This window comes from Ceratotherium simum, chromosome 7 (assembly GCF_057802395.1).
Source record: "Ceratotherium simum simum isolate JZ-2026a chromosome 7, ASM5780239v1, whole genome shotgun sequence".
NCBI classification, from domain to species: Eukaryota; Metazoa; Chordata; class Mammalia; order Perissodactyla; family Rhinocerotidae; genus Ceratotherium; species Ceratotherium simum.
In genome coordinates, this window is record NC_141906.1 from 63,647,328 (window position 1) to 63,660,907 (window position 13,580).

The window sequence follows — 13,580 nt, forward strand, 5'->3', positions numbered from 1 at the left end:
AGCCTGAAAGGGAGGAACACTATCCTCTACCCACTCTGGGTCCTTTCTGGCTGGGCTACAAATTACATTGACATGAAACCAAATAGCAGGAGAATATCAAACAAAGCTCTATAACGTGTATACATGGGATAAACTCAGAAAATAGAAACTGAGCAACTTGTCATTCAGACTAAGTTGCTTGCTTAAGTATTTTTCAGCTCAATATAAGGAGGGTGTTGGGGTAGTGGTTTGGGATTTCAGAAGGGAAGAAGACAATTCACATGGAGATGGAAATGCAAATGTTTGTCAGACAACTCTTTACAGGGCCACCTAGAGAGAATGTGGCCAGAGAGACCGAATTTTTGATAAGATGGGCTTGTTGGTGCTGTTATTATTGTACCTATTTTACATTATACTGCAGCTATCATATGGTAGTGGCTCCTTCTTATAACAGGCCTTCTATGTTAAATTATTAGGCAGTTTGGGAGGGGAAGGTCAAATGTCCTTCAGGGAAATAATCAAGGTAAAGAGACATATTTTGAGGTGGCCAATTTTGATCTCCCACAAGCCCAAACAGACTAAGACAGAAATCCAAGTTCCACCTGCTCTACAGCCCCAGACAGTGATGCTGCTATCTTTTTCTCTCTGCTCCATATGAGTCTTTAAACTGTCTACCTGAGTGTTCCCAGATTATGATCGGCTTTTTGTTGACAGGCTGTGCTGAGCGTTGGCTCATTCACAGGGCAGACGATTGTTTCTTGTTCTCCAGCCATGACAAATTGCTGACTGTTGGTATCACTGATGAAATAAGTAAGGCCTCTGCCACCCCAGCTTCTATTACTTTTTAATATGAGTTACTTTAGTAGAAAGAGTTAAATGCTTCTTTCTATTACTTTGCCTCAGCACTTCTGGGGTCATAAATTCTTCTCCTTCTTGTCTGCTATTACTGGCATATCAATCCTTTCTAGTTCTGTGAGCACTAAAATTGAAAGAAAACAAGGTTAAGGCTTTATGCATTTTTAATTTAACGAAATCCCGGCTTTGAAGTTGACGGGAACAATGCTCATGCAGGATGGTATGGCCACCAGGAAAGCCTTTGGAGAGGTCAAATCAATGGAAGCTTTGTAGGCAATTGTCTCCATCCTTAATGTTCAGAGGATGTCCAGCTGACTTTGTGTGTACTTCTTATGAGTTCCAATCAGGCTGTAAATCTTCCTTACTCACCTCTCTTGTTTTGTCTCCCCATTGAGATTACACAGACCAACTGGGATGGGAGAGTTTGCACTCTCAGCCTTGGAGAAGAATCCATGCATCATTTGGTTTGTCCCCAGGGCTCCAGGATGAAGTGTTTAGCTGATTGGATGACAATGAAGGGAAAAGAGTGTCTCTATTCTTAAAAATCCCTCTTTAAGGTAATTCTCTTCGGTGCTTAGTTTCAGGGTCTCAAATGGCTATTAGTCAGGAAGTCCTTCCTCACCTCTAGTTCACATTCCACCCTCATGGAGAAAGCCTATTCCCTAGAGGTGGAAAAAAGTGTAAGTTGGCATAAGGCCCAAGAAAGAATGAAATAAAATGTCCCTTTAGGCATGGCCCAGAGGCATGATTAACACCACTCTTCATCAGCATAAAATATATTCAATTATGAGGGATTAAGAGGCTTGGGAAAGCAAAATGCTAGAGTGGATGAAATATGAGCATATTAGTGGAAAACAGTGCCGCGGGATGGCAGAGGCTGAGGCTGCCTGCAGGGTGGAAATGCCTGTCAGATGATGCTAGGAGAGTGCAGCTACACTCTCAACCGAGGAGGATTGCTTCCCAAATTCTGGGTTCTTGAGAGGTTCTGTACTGTTAGGAGGAGACGGGGCTGGAGAGGTACAGTCTGCTTAACCTGGTCACATTCACCCTGAAAAAGAAAGTGCTTTGCAAGGTCCTTTGTTTTCTTTATAGCAGTAGTTGGTGAAATAAATCATTAAAGGGTCTCCAATGTGGGCTGACCATTGAGATACCCCACAAGGGAGGCCCACTTGGATAATTCTCCCAGATTATCTCCTATGGATTTACACAGCTTAGGTGGAGAGGGAAGTGGGTGAAGCGTTCTGTGCTTTTGTGGTGGGGGGTGGGCAGGGCATTGGGTAGGTGGATGACAGCCAAACAAGCAAAAGGCAAAGAATCAGAGGAACTGCCAGGACCGCCCTTCAGGATACAAAGTAGTGACTCCAGAACTAGGACCAAAAGGGCTACATGCCTGGGGTGGAACCAGCAACCAGTCAATAGCTGAACAAGTATTTGTGGCACCTTGTGTTTGCCCAGGACTGTTACTCATCATGGTTTTCGTGAGGCGGAGAAGAGCTGGGCTGAACCCAGAGCTGTGCTTGGGATCATGGGGATTGGGAGAGGGCTAGTACTAGGGAAGCAGTGATGGAGACTCTTAGTTTTTCCATGAGGCAATTTTTAGATGATACCAGAGCTGGAATTATAGAAATAGAATAAGATACTCCAAGATCAGAGCAAATTTTTGGAGAACAGTGTTGTGGTTAAGAGAATGACCATTACAGTTAGAAGGACTTGGGTTTGAACTCTGATTCTTACACTCATTAGCTGTGTGACTTGAATGCTTAACCTTCCTCTGTCTTTTTGTCTTCATGCATTGAATGGAAATCATAATTGTACCTGTCTCATAAAGTTGTGGTGAGAGTGATGGTCAGTAATGTGTGAAGCTCCTAACACAGTGTCTGGCGCATAGTAAGCACTCAATTCATTTTTTTAAATAAGTATTATCATCTTCAGAGATGGAGCTGAGAAATGTGTGCAGAGAATAAGAGAAATGGAAAGTCAATAGGGTGACAGAAGCAAATGGCAGGGGATTTGACAATCTTACAGGCACGTTTGTCTGGCCTGGAGCTGTTTGCCTTAGACCAGGGATATCACGTTTTTCATGCTCTAAGGGTGTTCAAAGGGCTCCATGGTTCTTGACAGCCAAGGTAAGGGAGCCGAACAAGAATGGAAATATAGGAATTCAGAAACCCAATCTGAGTGCTGCACCATCTGTGTTGGGATGGATTGAGTTGGATTCATGGTCAATGACTGGGGTATGTGATCAGATCCAGAGATAGTGGCTTAAGTAACACTGGCAGGGCTAGCTGTTACTTGTCCTCATGGTGGTGTGGAAAAGGTGAGACCATTGACATCAAATTGGCCTTTCTGTTCCTGAGACAGAAGCATTCTATTTAGGCTGGTTTACAGAGGAATGGCTTAAAGCAGCTTTGCAAATAAGGCTCAAATGTATCTGCCTCCCCTCCTTACTTAGAAAAACTCAGAATGCAAAATGATTCTTCCCAACTGAATGGAAGGGTAGCTTTTTTGCAAATCTGGCCTTTCAACTTCTTTAAACAAAAGCGTTGTAAGGGTATCACTTGTATCACTTTGTAATCCATTCATTCGTTCACTCATTTGACAAATATTTATTGAGCTCCCCTTCCATGAAAAGCACTGTGCTAGATGTCGGGAATGAGCAAAGCAGCCCTCAAGGAACTTGAAAGGGAACAAGTCAGGTTAACAAATACCTGTTTCAAAAGAGGAGAGAGCAATAATGAAAATAGGTAAAGAACAGTCACCTTCTACTGTTGGGATGTGTGGTCAAAGTACAGAGCAGGGATGATGAAAAGGATTGTAAATGGAGCCTGGGCCCTTGGCTCTCTATGACATTTGGCATGGCATGGCCACTTGATGACTAACAAATATAACTTTATGAGGAAGTAGGATAAAAGGCATGGGAGAGAGATCACTGGAATAATGAACATGTAGCATCTCTTTTGGGTCCCGAGTGTCCAGATCATCTAACTCTCCAGCTCTGGTACCAGAATTCCAAATAGTTGTTTTCCAGGTATGTGTCACCTGGCTAGAGGTAGCACTGTAACCAGGGAGGATGGGAGACATGTTTCCAATCCCATCCACCTTCTGAGCCACATCCACCTAGGTTCTAAGCCCCTCAATACCTGGCTAACTGGAGGCAAGGCCTTCTCTTGAAAACCAGTTAACCCAATGAAACTGAAGGCAAATCTGAGAGTGGAGAGGTCTGTTACAGGAGCTGAGAAATGGCAGCAGGAGTGGAATTCTTTCATGTCCAGCAGAACAAGAAATTACTCTGCCCTTTAAGGCTCTGCTACCCTGTGTTAGGGTGACTACAGAGCAAACTAATATAGGCAACAATAAAGCCCAATCCAGAACGTTGGAATAGATACCCTGCCCCTAACAGGGATCTGTAAATATCTGTTCAATGGATGAATGAATTACATATGCATGCACCATATTCTTCCAGCCCAAGATTTGATTTGGTTTCCATGGCTAGAGGCCAGATGCCTACTGGGAAGTCTTCCAAATCACCAGTCTTGATCTTTTCTTAACTGCTCCCAGGGGACCCAGAGAGTGATTCTGGTATCTGGCACAAGCAGCATGGCACCGTGCCCTGAGAGGGCCAATGCACTACTCATGTTGGCCTTAGGTCCAGGCACCCGCTATGCAGAGCCTACCATCCAGATGGTATAGACTCAGATTCCAGTCCTCTTGGAAAGGCCAGGTCCCGCCAACTCCATCTCCAAGGGGACAGCCTGTATAGAACCCACATGTCAAACTAACCAGGAGTTTGCCAACCAAAAGATGGTGAGTGGTCCTGTCCTGTAAGCCCCACCTAAAACAGGCAGCAGATGGGAAACTAGGGCAGGGGGTGAAGAACAGCTTGATGACATTTGCTGCATAATAGCTCTTGAGGGATTTGAAAATCATTGCGTAATTTCCCTTCCCGCCTTCTCATATAGACAAATGCCCTCTATCAGGAGTGTGGAAATCAGAATTTTTAGTGGTTGAAGCTCATCTTCACAGCTTTCCGCTTCTTCATCCTGACTGCCAACACACATGTGTAAGCACGTGCACACACACACACATTCAAGCACGTGCACACAGACACATACGCACGTTTACCCCCAGCAACAGGGTAATGCTGCTGACTGTGAACCTAAGGCTTATTTCTTTTATTGTATATCTAATGCCTTACCAGGAGCCCAAGCTTCCTTGCTGAAGCCTCTTTTAAAAATTAAATCTGGCTCTTTGGGGCTGCGGCAGGAAAACTGAATTTGAGATACAGTAATTCTAGATATTTATATCCTTCTGTCATTTGCTCAGTTGGTCTTCTGCAGCTGTGGTTTGTTAGGGATTATCCCACCAAAAGGAATAGCAAAAATACACATATTTAATAGGAACATTTTTTTCCTCCATTTCTTTCCCTGGCTCTAAATAGCCACTTAGAGGGAGGGGAGCTCTACCATAGAAGAGTATCTCAGGGGCCAGGAACAGTTGCCCAGGAGCTGGGGGGTCCAGGCCTGCGTAGAAGGAGGAGGGATATGGGAGCCTGGAAAAGCTGGAGCTGGATTATGGTCACCCAAGTTCATACAGAGGAGAGGAGAGTGGTTCTGCTGATGCCCCTTTACAGAAGAATTTAAAGCCTGCTTCTGCTTTCTTTAGCTCCTAATTTGAAGGCCAAGTGTTCTGTGGGCTGGGCAATCTATTACTTAATTTCTTCATTGCTTCTGGATATATTTCCTCGGGCCCCAAAGGGAAGCTGGGGACCTTGGAGGACTCCTGATACACCCGTACTGACGTCATGGAGCGTTCCTTTTTACAGGCAGCAGGGGCAGGTAGTTACCTGGGTGAGGGCTAACACACCTGCAGGGCCCAGGGGCCCATAAACAGCTCTTGGCCTCCATCCATCCTAATTTCCCTTTAGGTGCACAAATGCTCAGTGGCTATGTTTCCATTCTCCTCCTGACTGCAATTCAGTGTCCCAGGGACCTTTGGTTGGGGGTGTTTGCACGAATGTTTCTTGAGTCTCTTTTGCAACAATCCCTCAGTCTGGGCAGGGGTTTATTCTTCCTAACCAGAGGAAATAGAGAAAGAAAAAGAACAAGATTTTTCTTCTCTTAAAAAGCTATGCCCTTTCAATGGAGAACCACTCACTCCAGCTCTTTGCAATGTGGTGAAATCTCCCCAGCTAACCCATCGCGTTCTGGGAGATCAGCATAAAAATTACAGCTGCCTTAGAGGCTGCCTGACCCTGATGCATCAAGCCCTGGACTGAGGCCAAACCACCACTTAAAATGACAATCCTGTACAAAGTGGCACAATGACATGTTAAAAATATATAAATGGATATGGATGTAATATGAAAATATATATTTTTCCTGCTCTCACCATCAAAAAACAGGCATGTTAAAGGTATTAACAATTGGTGTTCCTCTCCAGAGGGATCCTGTAGTTATGTGCTTTGGAACCCAGACAGGAAGCGTGAATCATGCGGCAATGCCGGATTAATCCAGACGAAATGAAATGATGCAGCCCAGGTATCTGGGCTGGAGGGCCCCAAAGGGCGGGAGGTGTCTAAACCTGTCTGCTGCCCTTGTCCTCCCCAGCTCTCTGTGGGAGAGGAGAGGCTTTGTTTGAAGGGGATGGTTGCTCTGGGACCCAGAAGCTACCCAAAGCAGAGTGAGTTGGCACATCCTTTCATTCTGAGGAGCAGAACACCGGGCAGGAAATCTCTATGCAGCGGCCAGACCTCCAAACGGCTGTCCCTGACTTTCTAGGGCACCTGGAAATCAGTGGAAAGCTTGGCATGCATACATGGAAGGCACAGCTGTGGCTCCACCTTCTCACTCCCTTGGGGTTGTCTCCAGACTTACAGAGTTGAAGGTTGACTCAGACGGAGATCTGAGGTCCTATGTACCTGTCCCCAGCAGATGCCCCTCCTCTGCTAGGGGGATGGAAATTTCCCAGACTAGATTCCTTCCTCAGGGGTGGGAAAGACAGAAGCAGCTTTGCCTTTGTTTTCAGATTTTAATTTCCTGGAATCTGTCCGAAGGGTAATTTCTGTCTTTTTTTTTTTGCAAAATAACCCCTCAGTTCAAACAGGAGAGAAAACCTTTTTGCTCCTCCTGTTTAAGGGCAGAAGATGATTTTTCTACTCTTAAAATACAGCATCTTTCCACTGCAGACTACTTGCTCTGGCTCTTTGTAGTGTGATGTGAAATTCCCAGTACTGACAGACTCACGGATCAAGTTTCCGGAGTAACCGAGTAATTGGGTGGCATGCTCTAGTGTTTTCCAGCCCCTTCTGGGCTTATTGGCAACCATACTACAGCTTTCTCTAACAGCTCCAGCATTCACTGTTCTCTCCCTATACTTTTTACTTTTATTTTCGTTTTTGGAGTTCTGATGTCTACCTAACTTTTAAGTTGAGATGTAACAGTAAAGTGTACACTAATCTTACTCGTACAGCTCCATGAATGCTTACATGTGAATACACCTGTGTAATCACCCCCCAGATCAAGTTGTAGAACCTGCCCAAGGCCCTCACCCACTCAGTCCACACCACCCCCTCCCTATCCAGGCGTAACCCCTTCTTTCACGTCTATCACTATAGGTGAGAGTTGTCTTTCCTAGAGTTTCATACGAATGGAATCATCCAGTATGTACTCTGTTGTGCCTGGCTTTTTTCATTCAACATTATGTTTTTAAGATTCATCCATGCTGTTGCACGTCTCAGTGGGTTTCTTATTTTTAATGCTCTGCTGTACTCCATGATATGGACATACAGAATTTATCTAGTCCCTTGTTGAAGCTTGGGCTAATATGTATAAAGCTGCCCTGAACATTCTTTTACATGGTTTTCTTTTCCTTTTTTGGTGGACATATACTCTCATTTCTTTCGGGTACCCCTAAGAGTGGAATTGCTGAGTCATAGAGTATGTGTGTCTTTAGTGGATACTTCCAAACTATGTTCCAAAGTGGTTGTAAGAACTGACACTCCTGCCAGCAATGGGTGAGAGTCCCAGTGGCTCCTTATCCTCTCCAACACTTGGTTTTGTGTCTCTTTCTACTTACAGTTGTTTACACATGTAGTTGCTACATGCCTGCTTACCTGGGACCCCTTCTCCCTAAACGAGACCTTAAATTCCTCAAAACATACTATGCAGGGATGAGGTAACAACTCCCCTGCGCTGTATTGATGTTAAAACTGAAAGTCCCATGTCCCAGGAACCCTCTTAGTCCTCAGCAAACTAGGATGGTTGGTCACCCTAAATGTGGTATAATGGAAAGGAAAGAGGCTTAGTCAAGGAACTGACCTAGTTTAATCCTAGTTCACCCAATAGCTGTGTGAAATCAGTTGAGGGAAAGAGTGATGGACAGATGGATAGATAGATATGTGACAGAGTAAATATAGTAAAACATTTATGGTGCAGCCTCATTGATGGGGATACACACGTTAACTGTAAAATTCTATCAACTTTGCTATATGTTTGGAAATAATAAAATGTTGGGAAAAAGACAAAATAGGGATAATGCTGTTTGGCTCTAGGGACACCAGATCTCAGAACTCAGAGGAAGCTATTTCTTTCATGTCATGGAGCAGATAAAGAGAACAAGTGCCCTCTTCATTCTGGTCTTCACATTTTCAGCTGCTCCACCCAGTTCCTCTGTTTTCTAAAAACCTTTCAGAAGAAGAGAGACAAAGGAGTAAATAGCAAATAAGAGCAAATGGAGAGAGTTTGTCTTTAAACTCCAGCAGTCACATTGCTTTGCTCAAAGTCTTCTTTTGAACAGAGCGGGAAGCTTAGTGTCACATCTCCCTGCCCCCCATGACCTCCTGCTGGCCTCAGGTAGAAGAGGCTGGATCATTGCCCGTGACCTGATGCCTCCTTGAGACCTATTCTCCAGCCTTTCTGCTTCTAACTTTGCTGTCATCGCTGGCAAAGCCGACTTAACTTTTATCCTCTTTCAAAGCCATCTCTTGTTCCCATGGCAACTTACTGGGGGTCTTCTATCACCATGGGAACATGGCTGCTGGGTTTAAATACACCTTATCACCACAGCATTAAAAAATATGGGGAGAGAGAGGGACTGGTTGTCAAGGAAACAGAATTCAGGTCTTCTCTAAGAGACACAGGCTGGGGAAAAGGAAGTGCTGGTGGGAGTTTAGAAGCAACACCACACCCAATCTTGGTCCTGCTGGGACAGCCATGCACTCGTTGTACACATTCTATGGGTGTGTGTGTGTGTGTGTTCGAGAAATTGTCTTTCCATCTAGGCCATCTGAAGAACATCTTAGGAAGGCACCCTGGAGATTTCAAGGGTCTCTGAGGAAGCTGTCATATCTCAGCCTGGGGATATAGGAGTAGCATGGTCTCTCTCTCCCTCTCTTTCCTTCTCAAACACACACACACAGACACACATATACAATGAGCAGGTTACTGTAGGTGCCTTCCTTGTCATCAAGAGAGCAGCAATTCCATGGTGAGCAGCCCAGGAAAACTGAACCAAAAGAGAGATCCGAGGCATAGAACAAAAGGGCAAAAAAGGGTTTAAATGACAGGAAATATGAATCCTATCCATGACATGGATAAAAAGAGAATACCTGAAAAAGACCAGTACTGTTTCTTATGGGTCACCTATTCTTTCTTGAGGCAAATGGGACGCTTAGTCAGTCAGCTACCCTGTCAAGGGATAGTTGATGAGTACTGGGGGCACCTACCTCCCTAATCACAGTGGAGAGCTGCAGGGCAAAGGAAGGCGCTTGGCCCCTCCCTATGGAGAAGAAAGAAAACATATAGAAGACGTATGGCAGACCCCCGGGTCCTGGGCTTCCAAGAACCAGAAGCGCCCAGTACTGTGTATAGTGAAGCTCATCAACACGGCTGCACACACATTGAGGAAACAAAGATTCAAAAACCAACAAAACCAATACCACCTAATTAACCTCTGTGTCATTACTGCCCAAGCATCCAGGCCCTATGCCCATCCGGGGATTGTATCTCTAGTAGTCTTAGCCCCAGGAAGAAATATGAACAAACATGTCCCAGGCTCAGCTGACAGCTCTTCTCCCTTTTCAGTGGCTTCCAGGGCCCCAGGGCCTTCAGGCTGTCATCTGGCTGCTCAGAGCCACTCATGGTGACGTCCTGCCCAGCTGAATCCCCTTTTCAGGCCCAGTCCCACAGCCCCTGCCCTCTCATCATGTTAAGGTTTATCTTCTCTCCCACAGGCATGGAGTAGAGAGAACAGAAAGGGCTCCTATCTTAGAAAATTCTGGGTTTGAATTGCAGCCTCGCCACTTCCTAGATTGGTGACCTTGGAGGAATCTCTTATTTAAGTTTCTATTTCTAAAATCAAATCACAAGATGATTCTAAGGATTAAACGACATAATGAAGGTAAAGTGCTCTGTACACTATGGACACTATGCACAGACAAGGACCAATTGTTAAACCTCCAGGGTAGCACATTCCGATCTACCAGGGAGACTTAGACTATAACAGTGAGTCTGAGGGGCGCTTGTCCAGGTCAAAGCCAGGATGTGGACATTTCTGGTTGTGAGCTGATGGAGGGCAGAGGCCATGCCCTCAGGGCCCAACACTGTGCTAGGTTCATAATAAGTTTAACAACAGCTGCTGATTGACAGGCTTCGTGCTGCTGACTGGGATTTTGGTGCCCTTCACACTGCTCCACATAGGCAGGTGGCAGTGAGGCCACCACACCCACGGGCAAGGCCTCTTCAGCAGTGAGAGTCAGAGTGCCCAGATCCAGACGGAGCTGAGGCAGCCGTGTGGAGCAGCTGCAGAGGGAGGGCAGGAGGGCTGTGAATTGCGATTCTCCTCCAGGACTGACATGATTCATAGTCTGGCTGCCAGGAGGAGACCTCTCTGCAGCTCTTGACTCCATTATCTGGAGCTCATGCCCCACCCTGGCCACTGCCCCATTTTCTCCTCTTAACACTTGTCCACTTGGCAGGCCAGCCTGGTAATAGCTCCAAGAAAGACAGATTATCAGTCCCTCTCCAGAAAGAACCAATTATTCATGGCCTCACCTAGAGTTTTATGAAAGAAAAAATGGCAAGAGGAGTGCTACCTCCTGCTGCCACCTGGAAGGCTCTGCCTGAGGGCAGAACTGGATTTGGGAGATTAGAGCAAGGGGTAGGGTGTAGGATAGAATGGCAATGAGGCAGAAGGCGGATGTAAGATGTGGGCAACAGGATGCAGGGGTGGGATCAGGAAATTGCCCAGCACCAGACTCCCCAATCAGGCTGTGTATATCACCAGGGGCATGTGGCAGTGTGCCTGGAGCAAAACCAGGAGGTACACACATATTATATTCTGGTGAGTAAACTAAAACATCATTTTTTATAATGAACAAGGATCTATTTTGATACAAAGTACAATTTTTACATGAATTGTTCTGAAAACAGTTGAGACTTTCAATTATTTTTTTGCTGCTCAGTCCTCGGGTCATGCTCCTAGAGCCCTGGAGGTGTGAATTTGCTCTCCTCTGCCACTAGAGTATTTCATTCAATCTTCCATTCATCCATTCATTAATTCAACAAATATTTATTGAGTGACAACTATGAGTTAGGAACAAGAGATGCAACAGGGAGCAAAACACACATGAACCTTGAGTTCATGGGGCATATACTCTCAATCTTTGAAAGCATCGAGCAGCCCAAATTCTCTCATTTGTGTTTTAAGATCAGGCCATGGGAAATGGTGAGCTTCCTTTCCTGTCGTCAAATCTGCAAGCAGAGATTAGATAAGCAACAGTTGTTTGTTGAATGAATGAGTGAATGACAAATGGTTTTCAACAAAGACCAACCTACTGACTCCTAAAGCGCCTTCCAATCCTTGACTCTGTGCCTTCTCTCGCCTGTGCCCTGTGGACATGGGCGGGAGGTGCTCTTGGCCTTGGAGGGGTTTCTGGAGCTCCTCTCCATTTGTCTCTTTTAGAGTCTCATGCCTTGATCCTTTGAAGTCAAACTCAGCTTCCTCCTGCAGCTCGGGCAGTCCAGAGCCTCTGAGTCTTTCCCTCACCCTTGTCTCTCTTGACCAATCAGGCAGTGGAATCCCTATGGGCCAAGAATCTGGAAAACAAAATATATAAAAAATGGCTGTCAGTTGGAGATTAAAAGGGAAAATTAAACATTTCTCTCCTGGTCCTGTTTTGGCTGCTGAATACCTTTGCTTCAAATATGGCGGAAGGCCTTGCAAAGGCAGGGTGGATCCTAATCAGAGATGCATAGAACTCTAGCTCTGTAAGGCAGCATCCAATATGGCCCAGCCCAGAAACAAGAAAGAGAGGGATGTACAATGCCTAGATACTCTTCCCTCCAGCCAGGGTCACAGTGACCATCTGCATGTGCACAGCCAGTAGAAGGGACAAGAAGGAGGTCCCTGGGGATCTGGCAGATTGGGTTGGGCCCGAGAGTGGGAGGCTTTGGACGGGCCAGGCCCCTGTGGTGTGACTGTTCCCATTGGCTCCCTAGGAGGGATATATGTGTGTGTGTAGCATTCGCAGAACAGTTTAAGCACATTCCCATGCATCACACATTTAACCCTCACAACAGCTCATTCAGAGGAGGTGACGTTAATTTGAGAGCCAATACAACTGAGTTTTGGAGGGTAAGGAGAGTCTGTGGCTCTAGGTCTAGGGCACCGTGATAGCTCTCTCCTTTAGCTCCCACATAGTGTGGGCTTCAATGACAGAGCAATTCAAATTCCCAACTCCTTCCAGGTGGGAGAGGCACCTTGCTCTAAGAAGACCCATCTGCCAGAGTGACTCACCCTCAGCTCCCACTGGAAGCAGCTGCAGGCCCTTAAGTGCTCAAGAAACTGCTGGTTCTGGGAAAGGAGAGAGAGTTGGTCTTATACTCTTGAAAGAGCTGCTGCACTGCAAGTAGTGCCCCCCTACTCTGCTGAGCTACTCCACACGCAGGCCTCGGGCTGGTGCCAGTTCCCTGGGCCGCTATATGAGCATCTCCAATGCTAGGTGATTGGGCAGTTCCAGAGCCGGCTCCCTCAACAATGATTTAGCAGAGAAACACCCTCCTCCCAGCTCCCAGCACCACTGGCATGGAAGCCTCACTTAGAGATGTCATTCCTTACTCTTCGCCTTTCCAGGTAATTTATCACCTAGGAACAGGGTTATGGAGAGATGTTTAATGTGGCAATGACTCCTGTGGGGAGCTGGAAGAATAAACCTGTCCCTAAGGTGCCATGTCTCATTCTGGCTGCAGGGGAGGGATACGGAGGGGAGAGAAGCAGGGAGGAGATGAGCAGAAAGGGGGAAGCTGAGTGAATGCGAGAGGCCCTGTGGAGAAATTGGCAGTACATGGTTACTAAATGAGGGGTGGGAGCCCTGGGAAGCTGTGCCAAGCTTCCTTCTTACTTGGAAGCCGGAAGATCCTTAAACATTTCTGGTGACATCCCTGCCACTCAGTGATATATGTGTTTAAGAAGCCCTGGCCCCACTCTGGGTGTGTCAGCACCTCGGAGAGAGGGAGCAAAGACCTCATAGCACCGGGAACCCTGGGTTCCTTCGTGGCTTTCTGGAGCTGAGGTTGCGGCAGAAATGGAGTGGCATTTGCGCTGGGCTCTGCATTAGCTCTGAGGCCAGAAGGGAAGAGGAGAATGTGGTTGTCTAGGACAAAAACAAAACAAACTTTGTTGATCTGAGGAACAGGGAATTGAACAGATTGACGCGTCCCCCTTGGGTTTCCAGGACCCAATTCTTGCCT